Here is a 20,948-nt window from a genome sequence, read left to right as displayed (position 1 = left end):
ATAGGTACCATATTATACGGTATCATATATAGTAAAAAGACAGAAGCGAGATAACTGGGGTAAATTTAAAGTCTAACGAATCGGTTAAACAACCATACGTATACGATAGGTGAAAAAATATGTACCTTTTCAAATATGCGCCATGTATTTTTTTTTCTATCTACTTCCCTTTCGCCATTTTGCTAGAAAAATTTGCTATGTATGGTAAACATACATAGGTTGAGTAAGAGAGCATACGACGCTAGGTAGGTACACTAGGTAGATAGGTACGTATAATATTGCCAACGAAGTGTCGTCCGTTAACGGTAATCAAGGAAAAAATCACGCCTGAGCGACTTCGCCGTCGAGATGTGCTGCATCCAGGGTCATTTTAGCGTGAAATCGCGTACACGCTGCCAAAGCTCGACATCAAATCGATCAGCTCTCGCTCTCAAAGGTCGTCTCATTAATACTATATACGAGTATGTAGATCTCGTCGCTCGTTGCGTATTGTTTACAACGACGACGACGTGTAAAAAAGCACAAAAAACCCGACCAATAACGAGCTACGTTATGCTGGTGATGGAGAACGTTTCCGGTGAGTACACGTGAACGTGCGATGGCGTAACCGCGAATAAAAAGGTATTGGTGGAGGTGGCATGGTACATCTGCCTGTTTCAAATACACAGGTTCAATTCTTTTATAGTATAGGTCCACCTTTGTTACCTAGTCTTCCTATTAACGATTGATGCTTTCGGTGTAGTGTGTAATTATCTAGTGCCTCTGCCTACTACATACTTATAGGTAGGAATTGTCCAGTCTTTGTCGAGGTTGGTATCCAATACGTACTCGTGGTTTCTAAGGACCGAGAATGAAGTTTTGATTTAGAGCAAATTTATAAAGTTTTGAAATTTTATATTGCTACGAGTGATGAACAAGAAACAACAGTGCAAACGTTGAGGAAAAAAACCAGAACTGGAAGTGTTTTAGGCAGGCTATGGCTAGAGCTGTGCTCATGATGACTTAATAAAAAAAAAACTCAGCATTTCAAATTACAGGGTTAGAAAAGGTAACTTTGGGAGTAAAATAATCATAACTCCTATATCCTTCAATTCTTTATTCCGGAGAATTGAACCGAATTGAAATTGATTTAATGAAGGGCTTGACTTTTTCCACTCCATCGTTGAATTCTCGACCAGTCCTTTTCATTTTCAATTTCACTCATATTCTGACGAAGAAGGCATTCATCAATTTCAATGTTCGAAGAAATAAATTGAAAAACTTTTCACCTGGCCAAAATCTCTGACCCAACGAGTGTGGTGATTGGCCTTTGACCCTGGATTCTGATTTATATGCTATTCCTGGCTAAATACGCCGAATGATAATTTTAGAACGCACAAGCGGTTTTTCATTTAACCCAAGAGGGGGATTTCACGTCTTTTTAGGATGCTTTTAATCCATTGACGTGAAACTCGGTAAAAAAAAAAAGGAGAGTTAAGTAGGGTAATAGCCCTGAATTTTTTTTTTACTTTAACAACGACCGTGAAATCCGCTTAAAAAATATCACAGTGAGTACAGAGGACCGGGGGGGGGGCGAAATTCCAGAGAAATGCAAAAAAATGAGATAAATAATGGAAAAATACGTCAATACTATTCAAAATTCAGAATTCTATTATCGTTGGGAACTGCAATACTACCTGGAAGTCCTCCCAACCACCAGGAAAAATTTTGAACTGAAATAAAGAAGTCGAGTATGCGAACAAAATTACAACACTAAACCAATGCTACAAGTGCTGCAATTCATTTTTCAATATTTTGGAAAATTTTTCAATTTCTTTTTTTTATTCATTTTTTATGGAAAAATCAAAATTTGATCAAACTAAGGGAAGATGCTGGAACACGATTTATACCCTATTTTTCACCTTCTGAATAGATTATTAGTTATTTGAACCATTCTTAAGCCTCCAAAAAATTTTTGGATTTTCGAATCTTGAAAAAATAGAGCTAAAGTGAGGAGGAAAGGCAAATTGTGAACTTGATATCCCACGAATTTAGTCAAAAAACTTATCCATACTGAAAAAGTTTATGAAAAGTGTGGCATGAATTTGAATTCCTTCTTCGAGTTATTTTTTAATCCCTAGTTTTCTTTCCAATATGTAAAATTAAAAAAAAAACATAAAATCGATTTTTAGTTGATCAAAAATTGTGGCGGGAGAACCCCTCCCTTCTCCCCTCCAAGTCCTCAAAAAATAAGAAAAATACGCTATGTACAATTTACATGCATACAAAATATTAAGATTCATGTATTTTTATCGAAAAATGATTCTATAATAGTCTTCACTCTCCCTCTCTCTGGATAGAATAAAAACGTGAAACTTGGACACCAAAATTTTTCAAAATAATTTAAATTTATCATTTTTAAGGGGGCGAACTTTTTTGGGGTAAAACGTTTTTTTTTTCTTTAAAAAGGAGTTATTTAAGAAGATTCTGCCCAGAAATGAAAAATCCTTGCAAACTTCAATTTTCCATTTTTTATGTTCTAATTTGGTGAGGGGGGGGGGGTTTAATACGACGGTTTACATTCTTTGAGGGATCGAGGATTTTTTTTTGAGAATGTGTGACTTGATATAAAATTCTGACACAGAATTAAATTTTCAAAAAGTTTTCACGAATTTTATTCATTTTATTTTTTTGGATTTTTATCAACTTTGGGGGGGGGAGGAATAATGAACTCACGGGTAAGTCGGATTTTTAATTTTTTTCAACTGGGGAGGCGAGGCACAGTGGTCCGAAATGAAAAGTAGCGGCCAAAAATCGAATTTTAAAGAAAAATCCGTAAAATTTCGGATATGGGGGTTTTTTAGGTCGCTGAAGTCGATTTTGGCACTTATTTTACCCCTAACCTCAAAATGAGCCCTCAAAGGGGGGGGAGGGGGTGGTGCAAAATCGAATTTCAAAGCAAAATCCGTAAAATTTTGGATATGGGGGTTTTTTAGGTCGCTGAAGTCGATTTTGACATTTGTTTGTTCCCTAACCTCAAAATCAGCCCCCAAAAGGGGGAAGAGGGTGGTTCAAGACATCAAATTTCGATAAATTCGAGATGGGTATCGAAATATGTATTTTTTTCGGATCGCTATGGGATATGGGGGTTTTTTAGGTCGCTGAAGTCGATTTTGGCATTTATTTTACCCCTAACCTCAAAATGAGCCCTCAAAGGGGGGAGGGGATGGTCCAAAACATGAAATTTTGAAAAATCCGCGATGGTATCGAAATATGTTTTTTTTGGGTCGCTAAAGTCCATTTTAGTATTCATATTCCCCTAGTAATTTTTTATCTGAAAATGTTTTTTAAAAAATAGGAAAAACAGCATTTATGCAACTTTGCATAGCAATTTCTTCAAATGGGGCAGGTTGGGGCAGCAAATTTTTCAAGGGTGTTTTTCTTTACATGCCATAGTACCCCAGGGATGTGATATTTCCCGCTGCTCTAGCTTGCGTTTTTTTAAAAAAAAACTTTTACCTCAAAAATAACAAAAAAAATGAGTTTTTTTGTAATGAGCATGGTAGAAACTAAAATATTTTTGAAAAAATGGAATCAACGATTTTTATATTCAAAAATGTCCATATTTTGATATAAACCCATAAAGTTTCGAAAAAAATTAAAATTGACATGTTTTACAGCATTTTGAAGTTAGCAGTTTTTTTGGCTATTTTGAGGTACCTCAATTCATTCATTTCTGTAGGCAAGCAAAATAATGGAAAAGTGTTTGAAATCACAGAAAGGGACGTGGAATATAATGTAGAAAACCACTACATATTCGTAATCAACTTTTGAGACTTCTTCAATCTGAGGATTTTTTGAATTTTGGCCGCTACTTCTTTATTTCGGACCACTGTGCGAGGTTGCTGGAACGAGTCTTTTAGATGAGGGGAAAAAATAATTTTTTTCATTCAATTCAAGAAAGAACTTTAGAAGGTGGGAGGAAAAAAATCTTAAGCTATCAAAATAGACGCAGCCAATTTACGATATTTCTTCTTTCAACATTTCAGAATAATGTCTCAATTTAACATATTAGTATGTATTTTGTCCAGGGCTGTTTTGAAAATAATTATACATTTTTGGAGGAAGAAAAAAACTTTCTAAATTTTTTCATCTGTCTTGAAAGTTTTTTTTTTTTTTTTTTTTTTTTGACATTTTAACCAAATATACGACAAGTATTCCATTTTTATAAAATTTTTGAGAATATGACATAGCCGCTAGTAGGCTACGTACATCAAAAAAATTGAATTCAATATCTCGTAAAACATTTTTCACCACCTACTTACATACAAAAAACGTTTACTAAAAAATTATGTGTAAAATGAACTTGTATCCTTCACCCCGGAACAAGGCATTTTTTCATTTCACCCTCTTCTTTTGAGCGATAATTTCTCAAAAAACGTCCTCTCCATTATTTATGCGGCTTTTTGAAATTAAAAACGATGGGGAATCTCGCTCGAACGGATGTTTACCCCGAAACTGCTAAAGTCGCGTCGCTGTAAGGCTATCGTATAATATTTCCAAGATCCGGTTTTTAATATTTTTGGCCATTTCCTCGTGTCATCACTGATTTGCGGTTGTTTTGCATTCGTGACCACGTAACGGGCTATTAGGCTAATTGCGAAGAGTCTACGCTGGCGCGTAAAAACATCCGAATAGATGTTAGAAAGCACGTAATTGCTATGAAAAATGGCACCAACGATCAACATAGCACCCCTTCGGCCTTCACAACGTACACGACGAGGTAGCAAGCACATTTATGCCACCACAGCATTCATATACCTATACGTATGTAGTTAGAAGTAGATACATTGTGATTTTCACATGTTCGACGAAAAGACAACTGAGCTAGGGAAGATTTACGAGCAAGATGTTCTCATATACGAGCTACAGCATCCCTTACGTCTTGAAAAAGGTTTTTTAATTGCTTGCAAAGTACGACTAATGTTTATTTACTGCACTGTGCGTATTTTTTTTTTTTACTCTTTTTGGCCTGAAAACACGTAGAAATGATACGCTAGATGATAATGGGGGTCTTGAGCACTGAACGGGCTATTTGTAAAGGTGATGTTGATTTATAGGCTTAGGTACGTATTAAGTTGACGAAAAGAAAAGAGCTCGGTTTTTAAATGAATGTACAGTGCATAATGGTCAATAACGTGTGTCGAGTTGCGAGTTATATTAAATTGCGATTTAGGCGAATATATGGTTTTGAGATTAATACTCTACATACGTACGAATATGTACATATAGGTTCGGTGTATGAACGTCGTCTATTCAATATACTGTGTAGAGGGAAAGAGAGACCTTATGTGTGTCGCTGTCGCGATTTCAAAGAGCAAAAAGCGATCGTATGGGTGACGTGTCGTTCGAGTGTAATTTACTAGTACGTGTTGTGTATATACGACATATAAGAGAGCATTTTAAAGACAAAAGCGTTTTTTCATGTTCGAGTATATGAGCGTATATTACACAGAAAGAGCTCGTATTATAGGAAGCAAACGGAGAGAGAAAAAACCACATACTCGAGTACCTACGTATTTGTATAGAAATAGCGACGAAAGCGGCACCGTTGGCTTTGCTACCATGTAAATGAGAACCACTAAAAGATGTTCAGTATGTTACTAGTTTTGTATGAATATTCATGAAGGGAAAAGTGATCCCTTATTGAGGTCAACGGAATAACTTTTAAATTAAACGGAAAATATATATCGTCGTCGCTCGTTGCTATAAAGTGTCATCGTATAGCCATCCTGGATAAAGTGTATCGGTCTATAGGGTCATGGAACTGTATGACCCATTCTAGACTTCACGTACAGGTACCTTACCTACATACATATATGAAAAAGGAAAAAAAGTACATACTTTATGGAATCGGTCCAGCACATGTGGAAATAGTCGTTGGGATGCTGCGTGAAAACAGTCCCTCGTTTTGGGACAATATAGGTTTAGGTATACACGTGTGCACGTGCACGAAAGTCGGGATACATTTACGTCCGACGAGGGTGTTACAACAGTCGTGAAAGTTTTCCAAGGTATCAATATGCAACACATTCGAGTTCCCTCGACAGATTTATATATTATAGGTATCGAATACCAAAAACACCACCATAGATGTAGGTAGGTAAAACACTGTTGTAGAAATTGTGACTCTCGAAGGATCCACTATGGCTGCAGTCAGTACCGCAAGAAGACTAAAAGGCGATACAGTTTTTGGTCATATGCCTGGGTTTACTCCAAAACAGGGAGAAATATGTACCTCCCAAATAATATACCGTTGTACAAATTACACCGCAGTGAAGTGAAATTGGTCCATTGTTGACATGTTTCCATGTTCAGATGTCCCAAGGTTCATTACAATGTTCCCCTTTCGCATTCGCAGCCGCAATGTTTTGCGTACACGTGACGAGAATTTGAAAGTTTAATGTTTTCCATAAAGATTAAGCCCAACAGGATGCAACGATGCTGGCTGCGTGCAGCTTGTTACGTTTTCATGTACCGTGAACATAGCGTCGCAAAGGTATCCAATTTTCATAGGCGAAGTAGGTACAGATTTTTCCGCTAATAATGTATTGGCAAAAAGTAGGTACAGAAATACACGTTACGATCCAATTCAACGATTTATGCATCGGTTCGACGATGTGACGAGTTCGTAACTTTTTGCCATTTGTTTTATACAGCATGGAGTTGGTTGTCTCTATGGAGAGTATTACGGTTACAGGTTTATATTATTCTCGAAAATTTTTACCTCTTTAACTATCAGAATGCGTAGGTAAATATAGGATGGCTTCGAAACCGTGGAAGTTTTCTTGTTAAAAATTTTCCAACCTGATGTTGTCGAAGAGAAGAATATATGGTGACATTTCATCTTGAAGGTAACGCCGTTATGCTTGTACATACTGGGTTGTCGAAAAGTCAGTTCGGAATTCCAATGTTATTCAGTACTAAATAGTAAATTGACTTTTGGACACTCCTATATAAATGAGATATTTCATTCTTATGGGTTGAAATTACAAGGTTCTGGCTTGATGAAGAAGAGAGGGATGAAATATCATTAGGTGATTGAAAAATTCTCCTCAATCTAGGTGAGGGAAAATTAGTTGATGATTGAGAAAAAAAAATCAAAATTTACTAACAAATGTTTCGAATTTTTTTTATTTTTAAACGATGAAAATTTGTACATAGGTACTTGGAAAGGTCTTATCTATCTCTCTAAAATCAGAAGTGTTCTCATTTTGGAAATTGGAAGTGAAATTTTTTTAATAATTCAACCTTGGCTTGGAAATAGAATTTCCATTAAAATATTTCCTCCAAAAATGTACCATTTTGTTGTTGATCCCGCTAAAATTTTACAATACATATTTCTATTTTTCTCAAAACGCTGATCACCTCTCCTCCCAGGTCCGTCGATAGGGGGGGCAAAGGGGAGGGCAATTTGCACCGAATTCAGGCTTTCTAGAGAGCTCTGCAAAAGAAGAGCCCGTGATGCAAGAAAAACCCATTTTTTTACTTCTCAAAACAGAAATTTTCGACAGCTTTTTCCCCTCGGCCTCGCTTCGCACGGGCTTGTTTTCTTTTCTATTTTGAAGTTGAAATTTCTAAAAAAAATATTATTCAAGTTATAAACTTTTAAAGTGAAAAAATTAACATCTCCTATAAAAAGTTTTGTTTTTATATGTACCTCTCAAAATACAAATTTTCAAGAGCTTTCGCCCTCACTTGGGCCTGTTCTCTAAATCTTTCAAATTTGAAAAGTTTAAAAGCCAAAAAACGAACTCCTTGCACAAAAGAACATCGTTTTTAGTTCTCTCAAAATACAAATTTTCAAACATTTTCGCCCTCGCTTCTCTCGGATCTGTCTTACTTTTTTTTTCAAAATCAGCTTCCATGAAAAAAAACATTATTTTTAGTCCTCTCGAAATCAAATTTTCAAAAACTTTCACTTTGCTTCATTCGAGCCAATTTATTTCTTGTTTTAAAATTTAAAAAAATCCACACATTTGGGCCCTCAAAAATCCAAAACAGAAAATAAAAATTTTCATAAGTCATATGAATGTGATATCAATCAGAAAAATTGGTATTTTCCCCCTATCTATAGTCAGAAAATTTTCAGTCGAACCCTCCCCCCTCTCCCTCTTGAAAAACTTTTATTTAGTTTCATCGCTATCGAAATGGGGCCAAATTATATTTTCTACGGGCCCGCATTGGCTTTCGACCACCCTGCCCCCTGTAAATGCATTTTGAAAACTGCAGTTTACACTTCTTTACCTTTCATCGATAGTGGCACTCGCGAGTCTCAGGGCCCCTATTGCAAGCCTTCAAAAAAGCCCCATTTTTCCTCTGACCTCTCGTAAAAATAGCTTAATTTTAGTAAAAATCTCGACGATTTAACATGGAATGACTCCTATGACATATTTAGGCCTTCAAATGAGAGCTAATCATACGTATAATTCAAATTTGACCACACATGAAGTTTTCCAAGATGATAAAACTGACCATTCAAATTTTTTTAGGACAATTGAATTTTTTTTTGAGGACTAGGTACTTTCTGCAGTCCCACAATTTAAAGAAAAAATGAGCAAAACCGATGATTGAGCGACTGACAAGTTCTCTGGTCAATTTCCAAAAATAATTATCTCATTATTTGAGAAAAATCGGAAAAATATGTTTAACTTTGAAATTTTCAGCCTATTATTTTCAAAATTGATAATTCACTAGTCACTTATTCAAAAACACAGCAAACATTCAAATTTAGTTTATTTTTTCAGGAAAATATTGAAAATTTTATTTGAAAAATTTGACCAAAAAATGTGTTTATTTACACTATTTTAGCTTTATTTTAACTTCAGAAATCTAGAAATTTATTTTTGAGATTTTTCTACAAAACAAGCATAAGTAGGTAGGTAGGTATGCTCTAATTTCATATATTCCAAAACAGCATCTTCATTTTTTTTCCAACAAAAAAAACTACGAAGAAAATTGCATCAGGTATAAATCTAAATTTCGGACATTTTCGACGTATTTTCCCCATTCATCTCACCACTTTTCAAATAGTTCAAATTGACGCTGTTTTACGACCAATTTTTTGCTGAAATCAACGCATTCGTAAAAATATGCGAATACGAAAAACCTCGTATATACGAATTCTAGCCTCTAAACGACTTCGAAGAACGTAAAAAAAAAAAGTCAAACCAACGGTCTATTTTACATGAAAGAAACGACTATACGTAGGAAAGAACGTTAAAACGATATCGTAAAAGTAAAGAGGAAAAAAAAAGTAAAACCGATGTACATATATAAGCCATAGAGGTGAAAAAATATAGACGTAGGGTCATCGGACGCGTTTGCGGAACTGCGTCGATATCGCATTACCTCGTATTAATAGTATTAAATCACATCAAAGAAACCTTGGTGGACAAACTTAACTACACCAGCAGCAGCAGGCCACCGATAAATGGAGCTAAAATTGAAAGCTTTCTAAAAGCCTGTATGGTAAAGGCTATTTTTATGGAGTCGAAAATCATACAACAGCTATCTATAAGGCTATTCACGGGTACTTTAAGTTCAAACCGAAGTATACAGGCTGCCACATACTATAAGACGAAAAAAGACCGAAAGAGAAAAACCATCGCGAGGCGGCGTAACCAAAAAAAAAAAAAAAAGGAAGCGAGAGAAAGAGAGAGAAAAAAGGTTAATACTATTTCATAGGGACTGAACGAGATTCGAAATCCCTTTAGGGGGTTTTCTTCGTCAGTTTGATTAGTGAGTCTTTTAACGTTTGGAAAAAGCGTAAAAAGGACACTTAGAAAAATCAAAAAGTTCCAACCCTAGCTATTTAAAGCGTACTTTATTACATTTTAGCGAGAAAAGGTTACCTATTTAAAGAAAATTTCTCGATATTTGATACTCGGACGGGTTTCCTTTCCTTATTTTTCCTTATTTTTTTTTTTTTGCACGCGTTCAATCAAACTCACACATACGTGTATCTGGTACCCAATTATGTACCTATATAGCATATGTGGCCAGGGTTTCGAACAGAATTTGTATTCCTTTAACGATCTTCAATATCCGGTTGGACTTGGATCGAGTCAAGTTGTGAGGTTTTAAGCTGTCAAGAAAGAAGTCGAAATGCGATACGTCACAAATGCTCCCTATGCGGGAGTAAAAAGTCTAGGCAATTTTATGCCAGACCGAGCCTTTTCCAGGTGATGGAATTTCTTAACAATAGACAAGTCACTGGATCTTCTTATTTACTCAAATCTCGTCTAAGGCTGCTTCTTAGATAAAGGAAAGGGACTCTGGCATGGACCATACCGCGACAAGTAAGTTTTTACGCCACCGTCTCTTTTTTGGACCCCTTTTGTTCGCGCCATTTCACACCGAAACTAGAAACACATCGAGTCAATAATGGCCGCTTTCGACGCTATATTATCGTACTAGAGGGCGACGATTGAAGACGTAATCCCTTCTCGAGCCGTTCGCAACTTGTAAATAATTACTACGCGATTCTCGCACAGCTTCCAAGTAACGAGCTCGGATTTCGATACAGCTTCGGGCAAATGTGTTGGAAAATTGAGTGTATTGTTCGACGAGTCAGTTTCTCCCCTGTATCTTCTATATACTCTTCTCGATATCTAATACACCTATCCGCGTGTACTTTTGTTTATTTAGTAATTTTTTTTCTTCAAATTTCGTCTCAGCGCGCATCATCGAATTAGAATTCTTCAGCGTTGCAAATGAATTCGACTAGAGTATTGTTTTCATCCGGGCTGCGGAGCTGATGAAACGAATAAGAAAATATTTTTATTGTTTATTGGCGCTGTCGCGACCGCGGTTGGTTCATTTCGCATTTGTTTGTAAACTGGTTCGAGCATACGGTACGACTGCCTTATTCGCGTTTCCAATCGTCGTATATTTCTAACTTAATTGATTTATGCCCGAGGCGATGATAATTCTTTGACGGTATACTTTTGTCTTAATTATATCGATTGATGCGCCGTTTCTATATCGTATTCAGTATGTATGAGATGGTGGCAAAGATGAGTCATTGAATCGTTCAATTCCATCTATCTGAATGCAAGTGGGATATCGAGTTTGGATCAAGGTTGCGCTCGTTTAAAATGGCGTTTGAATATTTTTTGATTTTTGATGGGAAAAAAACACGAATAAGGGTGAGTCAATTTCAAACTTGTTTGGAACTACAAGAAAAATAGAAAAAAATTCGACATAGAAAAACTGTGGCGAAATTAAACGACCCCGAAATGCTCAAAAGTCGAAACAAGTATGAAAAATACTTACTCGATTTCTAGAGTATTTATGAATGACTCACCTCAATTTATTGGTGAAATGAAATATTTTCATGAATAATTGTGGAATACGTGCGATTTGAACAACAAAGAATAAGAAAATTTCAGCAAAATTTGACAAAATTCTGGGAAAATTGAATAAAAATCGTTAAGCTATGTTTAAAATGATATAAAAACACTTTTAAAAACATCAAAACTATTTCAAATGACTAAAAAAATGTAATGTTCGTCAAAACATGACAAAAATTGCAAAAAAAAAAACAGTTGAAGACCTACTATGTAAAATGGAATAAAAGAACAAAAATATTATTCAAAACCAGAGGCGTGCCGAACGGGGAGGGGGTGGAGGGTGTCCCCTAGGGTGGGCCGTCTCTGACTTTTTTTTTGGAAATCTGGAGAGGGGGAGTGATAAAAAGTTGTGGGGCACCTCAAAAGACTGCAGTGGGAAAAATTTGTGGTCTCAGACTTCGCCCAGCATTTTGCAATCGGTGTTCAAAATTTTGAAATTTTTCAAAAAATCAAAAATAATTTTTTAAAAATATTTTTGATTTTTTTGATGGTCAAGCATTGATTGCATTATGCCTTTTTAGCAGTGAAAAGTCATTTTATTCGGTTTTCAACTTTATTGGTGATTTTACTTTGCTTTTAAATAACGTAAAAACAGCAATTTTCAAGATGACTCGCGATTCATCTTGAATTTTACAAATTGTTATTCATTATTGAAGTCAAGAACGCCTTTTATCACAATATGACTTGAAATGGCCCCTTTCTCACCCCCCCCCCTCCACCACAGAAAAACTTCGGAAAAGTCCTGAATTTTTTTGTATACATTGAGTGAGTCAGAAAAAGTAGGGAAACTTGGGATAAATTTGTGTAAGTTGGAAAAATTAAAGAATTACCAAAAATCGTGGGTTTTTACTTCGCTTGACTTATAAATTTTCAGAAGCATTCACCTTCGCTTCACTCGGTGCAGATCATTTTCCTCTTCAGTTCTCTGACCAAAGTTAGATAGTACCTAGGTAGAAAAATTGATTTCTTACATCAAAAATAATATTATTTTACATGAAATTTCCCAAAGTAAGGTCTCTTTATATTCCAGTTAAAACTGCCAGGATATCCCAACTTTTGCTAAAATATTTTTAAAAGGTCCTATTTTTCGTCAGAAATTCGTAAAGCAATGAAGAAATATGAATTTTTGAAAGCTTTAGCCCTCGCTTCTCTGGGGCCATATTTATATTTTTCAAAATAGGTATTACAATTTCTTGAAAATAAAAAATGTTAGAATGATTTTGTTTTGAGTTCCGAAATTGATTTTTCACCCTCACATCAGAAATACGTCACTCTTGTTTTCCTTCTAAAAAATCATTAATTTCCAATCGTTTTGACGTAATTTTTCAAAAATTTTCGAGTATAGAAAAATCAAATTAAGAATTTTTAAAAATGACCAAAATCAACAGAAAAATTCAATTTTTTGTATACAACCATTTTTTAAAATTTATCGAACCGCAACTGGCCAATTGTCTGCAAAAATCAGCGAAAATTTACCATAAAATTCTAATTTTGTTCGGAATGAATTCATTTTCAAATTCAAGAACATGAATGCAATTTTTTAGAATTATCAAAAATTATCAAAATTTTGGATAATTTCAATTTTTTTTTTTTTTTGAATTTTAAAATGAAACTACATATTTCCAAAATTAAAAACTTCAGGGAGAAGAAATTTAAAAATTTTCAAGGCAGTGTTGCCATCTCAAATTTTTTGTGGGTTGGATGGAGAGAAAAAGTATGTTGGATTATTATGTCAGACAGCAAAAAAGTGCTGTATTTTTTAATGCCAGATTTTCTGGTTTCTGGTCCGATTGGTTTTAAAAATTTTCGAAAGTCTGAAAAGGTCCCCCCTCACTCCAGTTTATTTAATATGCTAAATTACTGAAATCTCCACTGAATAATTCCAGGAATTCTGTCACGTATTCCTAGTGATGAACTGATGACGGAAACCTGTGCCATGGCAGCCATTTTGTAATGAAATTTTAGAGACGCAGTCGCCATTTTTTCACAGAATATTAATAATTCAACCTAAAATATTTTTTGAAAGTTTCCAAGTGTGGTACAACATTGTCCAAAAAAATAAAACCCGAGAAGCCAACAATCTTTGTCAAAATTTTTTCTCATTCTAGCGTATCTTTTGAACCCAGTTTTGAACATTTTTCCATTGTTGTTTTTTATTGAAACCGTAATATATTCTCAAAACTTCCATGCCTTGAAAAACTCCCACGTAAAAAATATTCACGAAACAGAAAGGCCAAAACAATTACTTTGAACTCCTCGGAATTGTAGTCGGAAAAAAAAGTTAAAAATGTGGCAATTTACAAATGTAACTATATCGTCCTCGCAGGTACATACTTGAGTGTTGGAGTAAAAGCCAACAAGTCGTTGTTGTACACTACGAGTATAAAAAGTTGAAAAATTCAACATCGTTATACGGTATGACTCGACAGTCGACTCATAGGTATGATTCGGCTTTACGACGTAAAAGCGCCAACTTGGAAAAAGTATGCAGTAGGTAGGTACGATAAAACGAACTACATAATCTTTTAACCGTTGTTGTTGCCTTTGCTGCTGCGAAGACGAGCGACGAGGTAACTTTTTAAAACGTTTATCGTATATGGAGTAAAACAAAATGCTCTCGAGATACCGGAACGAGAACAAGCATTTACCAAAGGCAAAGAGCAGAGAAAATGTCGTAGTTTTTACCTATCCCCATATTGAGAGTCTAACCCACCTACCTACCTACCATGTGTATTGTGTACTTGTTGTCGAGTATAAAGGTCGAAGAGTCCGTCGTCAAGGTGCAAATGATACGTACTGTATATTCTACGCCACGAAAGAAAAGCGAGAAAAAAGAGCAAAAAAATTAAAACTTTATGAACTAAATTGATCGCGCGAATTACCGCTCGTATTGTTTGCGAAAGACGTACCTCAGTAAGGCCGGTGGCGGGCGCAGGGGGATGTATAAAATAGGGTTAAGGGCGTCGCGTATATACGACGGATGCGAAGAAGCAAACGTAATTTCTTTTCGGTATTACACGCATTTTATCACTCCCTGCTCGTAAAGTTTTATGGCTAAAAAAGATTTCACGTAACTGGCGCGGTGGTGCACACTGTACAACTACAACGTTCGATGTAATCGTTTTGTAAACACGGTGTCCGCACCCCTGCCTCCTGCTTTTCAGCGTATTTTCTTTCCCCCAATATCTTACAGTCGAGGTACCTGGATATCTTCGGCAAATGTAGAACGCGCCAATAAGTGTATACGACCCTAGGAGGACGTATATACCGGAGGTATTAAACACAGCTATACGTAATGAGATTGCAATTTTATTACCGGAGCTTTCAAAAAGCCAGCGAGTTTCGAGTGTGTATAAATTTTACACGGAATCGTCGTGTCTGCGCCGTGATCAGGTGCAGGTTTTTAACGTGCTATACGAGTAAGAAGCGCGCCCACGATCGTGCGTATTTTATTTAAATTTCCTTCGGAGGAGCCGAGCCAAGCCGCCGATGCTGCGGATGTGCAACTCGTACTCTGAAGTCTGCAGCTGGAGCAGTCGCTAGGATTAGTTACAATAATCGCAATCGCGCCCCATCGGAATTAACACGTAGATAAACACGTAAAAACGCCAAGTGTACTACGACGAGCTTTTTCTTTTTATCGGCGTACAAAGTGGCCATATGGTGGCGCATCTTCTATCAGTTTTGTCACGTTTTTTCTCTTCTATCTTGCTTCTTATTCATTAGTTTTGGATCACGATTTCTAAAGGTACATCTTTCCTCTGTAATGTACGCGGCGGCATTATTAGCCGGTGTTGTGAGTGGCTGAAGGGGAGGGGGAGGGGGTTACTGGGATCTTACTGTTTGGCGTGCACGCAATAGAGATATGCCAGTTTTTTAAAAATAATTTTGTTAAAATTGGGAACCCTAAGGTGGCTCTTATTTGTAAATTTTTTTGGCAAAGAGCCTTTCAGCACACTTAAGATAATAAAATCCACCCATCCCAAAAAAAAATTTTTAGTCGACCCCTCTCCCACCACAACCCGACAAACGTGCCCATCCATGCTCAAAATTAAAAATTTTCGTTCTCCGGAGACAGTCACTAAGTAAGTGTGTGTGTGGAATTTCTTTCAAAAAATTGTCATATTTGGGTTTTTCTTTGGGGGGGGGGGGGGTGGCAAATTTCAAAAATTCGTGGAGCTCAAAAATCGGTGCAACATGCTCAAAAAAACCAAAATCTTGCAAAAAATGTGATTTTTCGTCATTTTTTGCCATGTTTGGTTTTTCAAAGTCAAAATTTTTGGAAAAAACGAAACCTCGAGCAAAATACGTAAAAATACAAGAAAATGTCAATTTTTTCTACGGATTTTTGAAATTTTCCACCTCCCTCCCCTCCCCTCTCCAAAAAAAACTCCCCAAATATGATTTTTATTTAAAGATCACACACGCACCTACCTAGTGACTATTTTCTATGAAAGTTTCAAAATTTTTGGATCACCCCCCCCCCCGGTAGAACGAGAATTTTGAATTTTGAGCACGTACGGGCACATTTCTCGGGTTAGAGTGGAGGGGGGGTCGACTCAAAACAAATTTTGGGATGGTTTTACATACAATCATCCATACTAACATTTTGGGTGAGTTTCGTCAAAATTGGAGAAAGGCTCTTTTGCTAAATTTTGACAAAATGATCTTATTTCGGCATTTTGACAATTTTTCTCAACTTTAAGAATTAAACGACGACTTTTGATAAATTGTAGCATTTTATTAAATTTCGGAAAATTCTGCTAGTTTTATAGAATTATTGACAGTTTTTGCATGGTTTTGATGCTAAATTTTCACAAATTTTGTAAAATGATTTTTTAAAAACGATTTTTGCTGAAATTGAGTCATTTTTTGATGTTGATGGCATTTTGCATGTTTTATCAATGTTCTATTCAATTTCATGTACTACATACAATTTCATCAATTTTTGGTATTTATCGATGATTTAAACAGAGACGTGTCGGACTGATGTGTCGAGGAGGGAGAGGGGGGAGGCGAGACTGAAATTTTTCCAGCTTTTTTCGCCAGATTTTCTCAACTTTTTAACTCGGATCACCCCTCATCATGATGTCGGGAGGGGGAGGTAAAAACTGTACACCGCAATTTTTCGATTTTCCAGAGGGGTAGGGGGTGAGAGGGGATGCTGACAATACCTTGACCATTTCAATCTTTCGGTTTTCAAATTTATATATTTCTTTTGAACATTTTTATAAAGTACTTCTTTCAAAAAGAAATTTTAAAAGTCACTCAATTTATGTTTACATACGTACCATACAAGTTCACTGGTCTTTTTTCTGCGAAGAAAAATTTGTATACTGCAGTTTTCCACATTTAATAAAAATTTCAGTCAGTCAAAAATTCTTTTCAATTTTCAAAAATTTTAAAAATGAAAAAATGAATCATTCAAACACAATTTTAAAAGGAGCTTTTGTAATTTTCAAACTTGAATATTCCAAAATGAAATTTTTTTGAAAAATTGATACCATATTAGTTCAATTTTGTCGTAAATTAAAAAATTCTTTCTTGGAAGAAATCCATCCAAAATTGTTTTAAAAACTCATACAAAATGTTTCCAAAATCACATAACCACATAAAAAAGTTGGAACAATACATTAAGTACCTACCTACTTATTACAAAATTTTGAGAGAGATTAATTTAAAAAATCAAAATACTTGAATATTATTTGACCAAACTCTTTTTCTCTTCCTTGAGGAAAAAAAATTCTCATCCAATTTCTTCACCAAAAGTGAAATCGAGAACGCCAGCAATATTGTCAAAAACAGACATCTTATTATCATAGATGACAACCCTACTTCAACTGACGCAATTACGCGACGGCTTCTTTGAAGAAAAAAAAAGTCTAGGTGAATGATTGTATTATGAAACATCTTCATTCGAATTCACAGATGATTAAATAGAGGGCGAGTTTTTTTTCCGGCGGAGGCGTTAACAAGCTCCCTGATTTCGACTGATTTTTCCAACCGAATGAAGCTACTTGTTTTCATTTTGTTTCAGTGTCAAATAAAAAGGGAAGATTTTTATTCACGTATACTCGACTCGTATTTGAATATTTTCAGCTAATATCAGTCTGAAAGGGAAGCTAAATTGAGGTGTAGACTGTAGAGAATAGAGTCGCCCCTTTTATCAAAGATACATATACTTACTTACAAAAGTTTTACCAATTTGAAAATAATCGGACAGAAATGAGTACACGACGATTTCATGGAGTGTGATTTTTCAACAAGATTTTTCGAAAATAGACTGAATTTAAGTATTTCCCAGGATTGATAAGATTTTACAAAAAAAAAAAAAAAAAAAAAAAAAAAAAATGGAACAAACTCACGTATTTGAAGTTTTCTACAAGATGCTCTAATGATTAAAGTTTGAACTCACCTGTAACAAAAAAAAAAAAATCGATTAGTAAATTTCATAGCTCGAATAATTTAAAATTAAAATCTAATTATTATTGTATCAGGCATGCCATTCAAACATAACTGGAAACCCAAAATAAAGATTTTTGTAATAACAGGTATACCTTCGACAGAATTATTTCAATTTCTACATTATTCGAAACCATCCCTTTACCCCTTTCTATACGTCGAAAATCATTGACTTACGTTCAAAATTCTCGCATCCAAATATAAATACCAGAAAACACGAAACGGAAGGAAAAAGAACAAGAAGTAGAACGATTGCACGAGGTTCGTACTGAAGGGAAATACGGAAAAACCACGTTCCAATTTCCAATAACCCTTCACGCAGTCTACTCGTACTCGTACACGATCGGAGCTGCACCCAGAAATCTCCCTACGTTATACGTAACCTACTCATAAAAATGTCAACCATCGAGAAATATTCAATAACGAAATAAAATATTAAAATTCCGCAGCAACGCGCGCGTAGAGAGAGCGAAAATCTAAAACGAAAATATTTTTAAAAGCGAAACGCTTCGAACATAATAATAAAAAATGAAAAAAAAAAAAAACTTCGATGCAGCCATACGCTACAGTACACTATTTCGTCTCCAGCGTTTAGAAAAAGATTCGGGTGAAAAATTCTATTCTAGTACATAGAGAGAGTGAGCTAACCGTATCCACGTATATAAATTTTTACATATAAGCTCGTGTATACAAGTATCCTATCGTACTATATATTCTAACACACATGATGACAAAACGAATAGAACGCGAACGCGCGAATAGAGAAATCAATTTTCGTAAAATGTACACGCGAATAAGTTAAACAGCAAAAAAAAGTAAATATAGACCTGTCAATGAAATAAAAAGCCAGAAATTTAATACGTAAAAAGAATAAAACCATTGGTTATACAGGAACAGAGGTGGCTACAGAATCGACCAAATGTAAATTTACATTTTTTCCCCATTCTTTGTACAGGTCGATGACGAAAAAAAAAGGTACCAACGTAACAAACGGTTCGATGAAATATTTTCCAAATTGTCGTAAAATCACGTGAAATATTTTTTACAACGTTGAAAACGAGTAAAATTACAAGTCGAGAGAAGAAAAAAAATCCGGAAAGGCAGGTAAGCCCGAAAGTGTCGCATGATTTCAGCTATTTGCATTACAGAAAACGTTTAATTTTTTTTCACAGATGCTGTAAAACTGCACTACAGCCGCATGAGCGCTCAAAATCCTAATTTTTTACGTTTTCTGTAACGTTTCGCAGAGCGCTCGAACGCCCCTATTAATACATTTACGAGCTCACAAAGAGAAACTGATTAAACCAATAATAAGAGCTTTCTCAAGAAGTAAATAACATTAACTTCGGCTCGGAGTTTTAATAGTTGCTCCAAGACATTTTGAGAAGTGGTTTCGGCGATGGATTTTTCCTTTTCAAATGTCTTTCGAAGGAAAACTGTTTCAACTGTTCAACACCCCGCGTACCCTTACGTGCCACGCAATCTACACTGCGGTATTTGTTGAGCGATACAAAAGAACACCGTCGCGCAACCGAGTGAAAAATTTCGCGAATTTCGAATACACAGTGATTCTACGTACTACACTGCACGGTTTAAAAGTCGAAGTGTTGTAAATGGCAGCCAACCTTTCATCGTATAACTACATGGTAAATAATATCGCGGATTTTCAGTTTTAACAGATTTTTTTCTCTTATTTTTTTGAGTGGTTTGATAATCAAGATGATGTGTAAAGAGGATTTATTTGTTCGAGGTTGTTGATTGAAGTTTTATAAGATAGGTGGAGGTCGGAAAGAGGTGATATTAGCAGAAATCCGTGTTATGAGGAACTGATAAATCGAATTAGATAAGCTCATTTTTGAAAAATTGAACCTGATCGACTGGAAGAAAACTGAAGGATCGAGTAAAAAAAATGAATTAGAGATTTCAAATTTTAATATTACTCATTTCGAGTAGGACGAGAGAAAGAATTTTGCTCATTCCACATGAAATATCATTTGCAGGTTTGGAGATCAAAATTGAGATACCTGTGATAAGATGTCAGAATATGCACTCTCAAGAACGAAACAAACGATACGTCACACAACATATTTTTTTTTGGACCATCTTCAGATCAAGTTGGGGAGTCCACGTTGAGAGGGTCAGATCAAAAAACTAAGTCGATATTCAAACTCAGCGCCCAAAAAACCTCACAAACGATATGTCACACGACATTTCATTTTTTCATCATCTTCTGACCAAATTGGGATGTCCGTGGGAGAGGTTAGAAGGGTCAGATCAAAAAATTGAGTTGATATTCGGAATCAGCACCCTCAAGAACCTAACAAACGATATGTCATACAACATACTTTTTATGACCATCTTCAGATCAAATTGGGGTGTCCAAGTTGGAAGGGCCAATATGAAAAACCAAGTTAATATTCGGACTTGGCGTCCCCGAAAACCTAACAAAACAAACGATATGTCACATGGCATTATAAGTGATTTTGAGCTACAAAGATATAACCAAAAAAACCATAATAAGAATCTTATTGACCCCCAAAAAAGGACATGCAAATTTTTTTTTTTAAATTCAAGAATATTGAAATACATTATTTTATTGTCTGTAGGTAGAAGACCTACCTACAGGACCTACATACAGGGTGTCCAATCACAGAATACTTATTCCTCTTTATTCACCAGAAATATAGGCTACTCATTTTAAATTCATGTACGAGTGTTTGCCAAGTCTGGTATTGAAGGAGCCGAATACTCCTCAAATCGAAAAATTGATAGTTGTTTCTTTTGGGGCATTCTGTAGCCTGAAGCAGGGTTTCAATTTTCTCCAGGAATTGCAAATTGCTTTAAAAAAGACAAAACTGAACTTCAGCATTGGTGCATAATAGGAAATTTTCAGTCAGTTTTAGCTCTTTCGCAATACCTAATGTGAAATTCTGAGGAAAATGTTTCCAGCGATTCCAATAATTGAAAAAGGTATTTCTGAGTAAAATAGGTGAAATGCCTCTGTCCTCGATTTTTTGAAACTTTGATGAAACATTGTTGGGTAAGGTACCTTTTGAAAAAATGTTAGAGCCAAGAATATCCCCCATCCCCTCT

At 35.5% G+C, this 20,948-nt stretch overlaps 1 protein-coding gene across 3 annotated transcripts in view; it reads right to left on the bottom strand.

The window, feature by feature from the left end:
* Nucleotides 1-20,948, bottom strand: part of pxb — a 247,864-nt gene that overhangs the window by 50,759 nt on the left and 176,157 nt on the right. The gene's annotated exons all lie outside the window — the stretch shown is intronic.

The sequence above is a fragment of the Planococcus citri genome, chromosome 5 (genome assembly GCF_950023065.1).
Source record: "Planococcus citri chromosome 5, ihPlaCitr1.1, whole genome shotgun sequence".
In the NCBI taxonomy this organism is placed as follows: Eukaryota; Metazoa; Arthropoda; class Insecta; order Hemiptera; family Pseudococcidae; genus Planococcus; species Planococcus citri.
This window is presented reverse-complemented; position numbering and strand designations above follow the sequence as displayed.